A 6,000-nucleotide genomic window follows, 5' to 3' on the forward strand; every position below is an offset into this window, starting at 1 on the left:
GGGAGGAGGGTCAGGAGAAGCCAAGCCAGAGAACATTTCCCACATTGACACTCTTTAGTGGAGATCTCCCCAACCCCACCATCCTTACTGTGGTCCCAAAACACTCACACCTATGCTCCATGAAAGAGCCAGTATTCAGAGAAGGCATCCACAGTGGATCAGTATTAGTTAGGGGAACAGAGAAAATCAACAGCATCCAGGTAACAGAAATAGTTTGGCCCTCTCCTCCCGGCCCTAAACCACTTGATAAGCTGGAACTAGATGAGATAAAATAGGAGAAAGATTAAACCATGCCTCCCTCCCTATTATAGATTTTTGGACCATGAGACAAGCTTGAGCTGGAGTGACAGGAAGAGGTTAAAGGGGAGTTTTACATTGAACTGTACTGCAAAATTACTAGAAGTGATAAAAATGAAACTGAGGGATTTTCCCAAAACTCCTTAAGTGATGGAAGGCAGATTTGATATAGTGCTGATGTGAGTAGGGAGGAAAGAGCATTCTTTTGTGTTGGCTCCCAACTAACCAAGTTCATACTATTTAAAAAAAAACACCTGTTTATATGTATTAAGCAGCTATTATTAGTTAAACACCATTCTAGGTTCAGCACTGAGCAAGACACACACAGCTGTTGCCTTCATGCAGATTATAGTCTAGTCTGGAAGAGAGCCCTAAGGACAACTAGTAATTTAATTTCAATTATGGCAATGCTACAGGTGTCAACTATGACAACTGCTCCCTTAAAGAGCTAGTGAGTGAACGTAAATCAGGAAGATTGGATCTGGGTTTGAGGGCCAAAGAGAACTTCCCTTTGGAATCAGAGACTGAAAATTAATAGGTGTTAAATAAATCAGGGGAGTATGTGTGGTGGAGCCTTCAAGAAAGAGGAAAAGAGGAGGTAGAGGGTGACCTTTCACTGTATATTTGATCCATGTGAATTATGACATATACAAAAAGTAGATACAAATGAAAACAAAAAAAATATATTCAAAAAGAAAGGAAGAGGAAAAGGACGAAGCAGGGGTGCTCTGGAAGAAAAAAACAACCTGGTTGCTAGAGAGGTGTGAATAAAAAAGTATCTAAAGGAAGTGATTGCCACATTTCTAGATGGCAGATAGAGAGCCACCTTGGGTGGTGGCTCTTTAAAAATAAACCAGTTGTCAAAGAATAAAATGTTATTTATAATAATTCTTGAATTTCACAAGAGTCAGGGTCAGATCAATGAGAAAAATCTCTTTTCCCTAATATGACTGAAGCCTGCTTATTTCTTAGGAAAACTAGTGAGAAATTCAGCTGCAAAATTTCACTAGTATGGAAACTCAGTTAGAATGGAGTGGACCCATTTTCTCTTTCACACTTGAGACTAGAGTTCAGCTTTTCCCACTCCAAAATCAACTTTGAGCAAAGGAGAATTTCAATCAGCATTAGACCAGAGCCAGAACATTTGTGTTTGCAAAAGATGAGAAAGGATTGAAAGGATAGAAACTGCTTCCTGTATCAGCTGATTTATGCAAACTACCCAAACAAAAAATGTGGAGGAGAATTTCACTGAAGGGTTTGGGAGTAACTTGAAGAATCAAGAGAAAAGCTGAACATTGGCACTGAGGTAGCAAGATTTAATAGGCAAATTGTGAGTGTTCCCCATAAAGATGAATCAGCTCCCGCTGTTTTCCAGGCTCTTGGCAAATCTGCTTCATATGCAAATTCCTGTAACCACTGTTCCTCCTAAAGTCCCCTGGGCTTTCGAGATCTTCTGTACAATTCAGTAAAGAACTTTATACACATTCATGACAGGGTTGGATGCTCTTTTTCTGAGAAAAACTGGAAAGTCAGGAGTTTTTCTGTAAAGAGCAAGTAACCCCTCTCTAATCCCTTGTGAGGAATCTGGAGAGGTGAGGCTGGAGGAGAATCAGCCCAACCTCTTATGAATTTCTAAGTAGAGTCAAAGCTAGGTGCTGGTAGCATTGAACAGATCCCTAGGTCAGCATGTCGTGCGGGCGGCCTGCGGGGTCTCTGCTCCCGCTCCCCATACAAGAACGCAGGATATGGTGAGGCCAAAAAGGAACACCCACGGAGCCATAGATGGGGGAGTCATACCACTATATTCTCTCTGGCGGCACTATACTCTCACTGGAGGCTGGATCCACACTGTCCGCAAACCGCCATCCATGCTTGCCAGCCCAGCCGCCATCTTCTTGCTAGCCCCCATTCTTTCTCTCTCCTTCTCTGCTAGCATAGCCACAGCAGTTATATTAGTGGCCAATGGCTCACTGGTTACAGCTGACGGCCAACTAGCCACAGCTGATGGCCATCCCATCACAGTTGATGGCCATTTACTACCTGAGCCAGCACCTGTCTATGTGAGGCTGAGAGCCTGGAAACTACTTTCTGGGGCTCTGCCCCCACACAGCACTTCCCACCTCCTCCTGACTTGCATGAGCACCAAAGACACTGTGAGGGCAGAGCCCCAGAAAGTAGTTTCCAGGCTCTCGGCCTCACATAGACAGGTGCTGGCTCAGGTGGTAAATGGCCATCAACTGTGATTGCATGGCCGTCAGCTGTGGCTGATTGGCCGTCAGCTGTAGCCAGTTAGCCAATTAGCCGCCAATATAACTGCTGCGGCTACGGAGGAGAGAGAGGAGAAGGAGAAGAGAGAGAAAGAATGGGGGCTAGCAAGAAGATGGCGGCTGGGCTGGCAAGTGTGGATGGCGGTTTGCGGACAGTGTGGATCCAGCCTCCAGTGAGAGTATAGTGCCGCCAGAGAGAATATAGTGGTATGACTCCCCTACCTATGGCTCCGTGGGTGTTCCTTTTTGGCCTCACCATGTCCTGCGTTCTTGTATGGGGAGCGGGAGCAGAGACCCCGCTGGACGCCCTGCACGACAAATGGCGCAGCGAGCAGGGTCTCCCGCACGACAGACACAAAACAGAATTCAGGAAACCCTAATTCAGGAAAAGGAGGAAAAGCTTGCCACTCCTGAGATTCAGACTGAGAGAAGACCAGTGTGTCTGGGAAAACTAGAGAAAACATGGCAAGAGATGAGACTGGTGGGGTATGGGGGGCATGTCATGCAGGGTCCTGGGAATTTCATCCTAAGGATACTGACAAGCCATTGATGGGCCTTCAGCAGGGAAGGTGCCTGGCTAGGTTTATGTTGGGAAAGATTGCTCTTACTGATGTATGGAAACTTCCAAAGAAGTTACAAGTGTTGATAGGAGTGGTTCTATGTGAACTTTCTGCAGGATAAGGATGTGAGGTAGCAAACTGTGAAATTTGAAATATCTTCTTGAAAAATTCCACATATTATTTTGGTTATATTTCATTAATTTTTTCCTAAATTTGGGATAATTAATATAATGCAATATCAAGCAAGGCTTTAGATGTAGGCCCATGAGCCTGAGAAATGATCCTGATAAGTGTACATACTTATATGAATTTTATTATGTGTTTCTATATGATAGTAAGATAAATATAAATATATTTATTTATTAAATAATTATATATGTCTATATAAATGAGAGAGAATAACGGTTCAAAGTGATCTGGCTAAAATGGAAAAATCTAGGGAAGAATTTGAAACAAAATCTTAAAAGCCAGTATTATTTCACAGCCACCTTTAGCATTATCTTTCTTTATTGGAATATTACATATGTACTGAAAAGTGCATGGTAAATTTCTACAAAGTAAACACACCTTTGTAATTAGCACCCAGATCAAGAAACGTATGATTAATTTTTAATAAATGCGAGGGATAAGGTCTACTGTAACACTGTTCTCAGAGAAAACAAGACGAGCATATACATTGGTAGATGTCCTCCTTATTCTCCTTGACTGCCAAGCACATGTGCACACAAGCACACACATACATTCACCTACATACATCATTCCCATGTATCTGATTATAAAGATGACCTCTCTTACATGATCAAACCATTCTCTGGGTGGCAGAGACTTCTAATTGCTTATGAAATAAATATTCATCTTCTCTTTTTCTCAAATTAACTCCTGATATTTAGTTGGACATTTTGCCATCCATCTAAAGTCTGCATTTTCCAACTCCTTTACATGTTGCTAAGTTTTAGCCATTGCTAATAAGCAGAAAATGTGTGGGATTTCTGGGAATAGATGGGAAGTTATTTTCCATTTCTTCCTTTATCCTACTGCCTGGGTCAAAAATGGATGGATGGATCTTCAGTAGCCATTTTGGATCATGAGGACAAAGGCCACAAATTAAGGGAAATAGAATTACCATTTCCTAGAGGTATCCCAGGATTCCTAGAGATATCTGAGGAATCACCATACCAAACTGAACTGCCTACCTCTTGTCTTTTTTCAGTTGAGACAATAATAAACATGTATCTTGCTTAAGGCAATTTTTTTCCAGGTCTCTAAAACTTATCTATTTCTAATTCTAACTGATTTACCACGTGTAGCCTCAAATAGATTTACCTACTCCCCAGTAGGAACCATCTAAAAGTTATAGCCAACTCTTGCACATAGAAGTCATGCCATGGATACACCTCACTTCAGTGTCTAAATGATGGTTATTCTTCTTTTAGTTCCCTATGTTATGGACCAATCTCACTTGAGGACAGAAATTCTAAATAAAATATTACCAAACTGAATTCATTAACATAATAAGATTATCATAGGGTTTATCCCAGGAATGCACAGATAGTTTAGCTTTTAAAAATCTATTTGTGTAATTAATTACATTGGCTAATTAACAGGGGGAAGCATACAATCACTTCAATAAGTGAAGAAAACTGTAGAAAAATTATGACAATTATTTTAATCAACCTAATAGGTAAGAATTCCCTTAACTCAACAAAGAGAATTTTACACACACAGTAACTGTTAGCAAAAATGGCAAAATAAGGACCTCTCATCTATAAAAGCAATGAGAAAACTAAAAAACAAACAAACATAAAACCAAAAACAAAAAATAACAGAATCAGCTTTTCCAGAATTCTAGAAATTAACCAAAGGCTTACAGCAATTCAGGGAGTGTTTATTTAAGAAAAATGTCTGAATCCCAGTAAGAACAGTGAGCTTTGTGGCATTTTATCTTGCCCTAGTCCCATCCCACTTTCTCTAGCTTCTCTCTTGCATTTAAAACCCACAGCCTACAATCATGGTGAAAACCAACAGCCTGGCAGACACTGGAGGGGTAGGAAGGGGTTGAAGCTCCTTTAAAACCTCATTCCCAGAGAACTGTGTATGTGGTGGTTACGTGAAGGACGCCACTTGGAAGCCTTTCTTTATTGGATGACTGGAAATCACACAGTGTGAAAGCCTTTTCCCTGAGGGTATTTGTGAAAAACAACTAGAGGCAATTGATCAAATTTGCAGCTTTCTGAGGTTGGTAGATAACAGTTCTCTTATTAGTTTTCTGTTGACTCAATCAAGAAGAGAAGAAAGTTTCCATGAATAACTCCCGTGTTTCCCCGAAAATAAGACCTAGCTGGACCATCAGCTCTAATGTGTCTTTTGGAGCAGAAATCAATATAAGACCCGGTCTTATATGATATAACACCCGGTCTTATATCATATAAGACCCGGTTTTATATTAAAATAAGACTGGGTCTTAAATTAATTTTTGCTCCAAAAGACACATTAGAGCTGATGGTACAGCTAGGTCTTATTTTCGGGGAAACACGGTAATAAGTAGAGGCTATAGTTTGGCTGTGGCTCTGCAGGGTTCTGAACCACAAATGTCTTTCTATTCCAGTTCCCAGGCAACGTTTCTCCGTTGTGCTATACTCTGGCAGAGGGCAGGAATACAGAGCAGAAGGATCTTTTTCAAATACAGGTTTGTGACATTTCCTTGCTTAGAATCTTCAAAGGTAGGCCCCTTAGAAGGCCTGAGGACTACTACTGATCCCTATGTGACTCAGCTTCTGTGGATTTTTCCTGTCTAATTTCTAGGTTGGCCCCTCCCTTGAATCAAATGCTGCAACCTTCCTGAACTACTTGCAGTTCCCCAAACTCACCCAGTGCTT

Source organism: Rhinolophus sinicus, linkage group LG17, assembly GCF_036562045.2.
Source record: "Rhinolophus sinicus isolate RSC01 linkage group LG17, ASM3656204v1, whole genome shotgun sequence".
In the NCBI taxonomy this organism is placed as follows: Eukaryota; Metazoa; Chordata; class Mammalia; order Chiroptera; family Rhinolophidae; genus Rhinolophus; species Rhinolophus sinicus.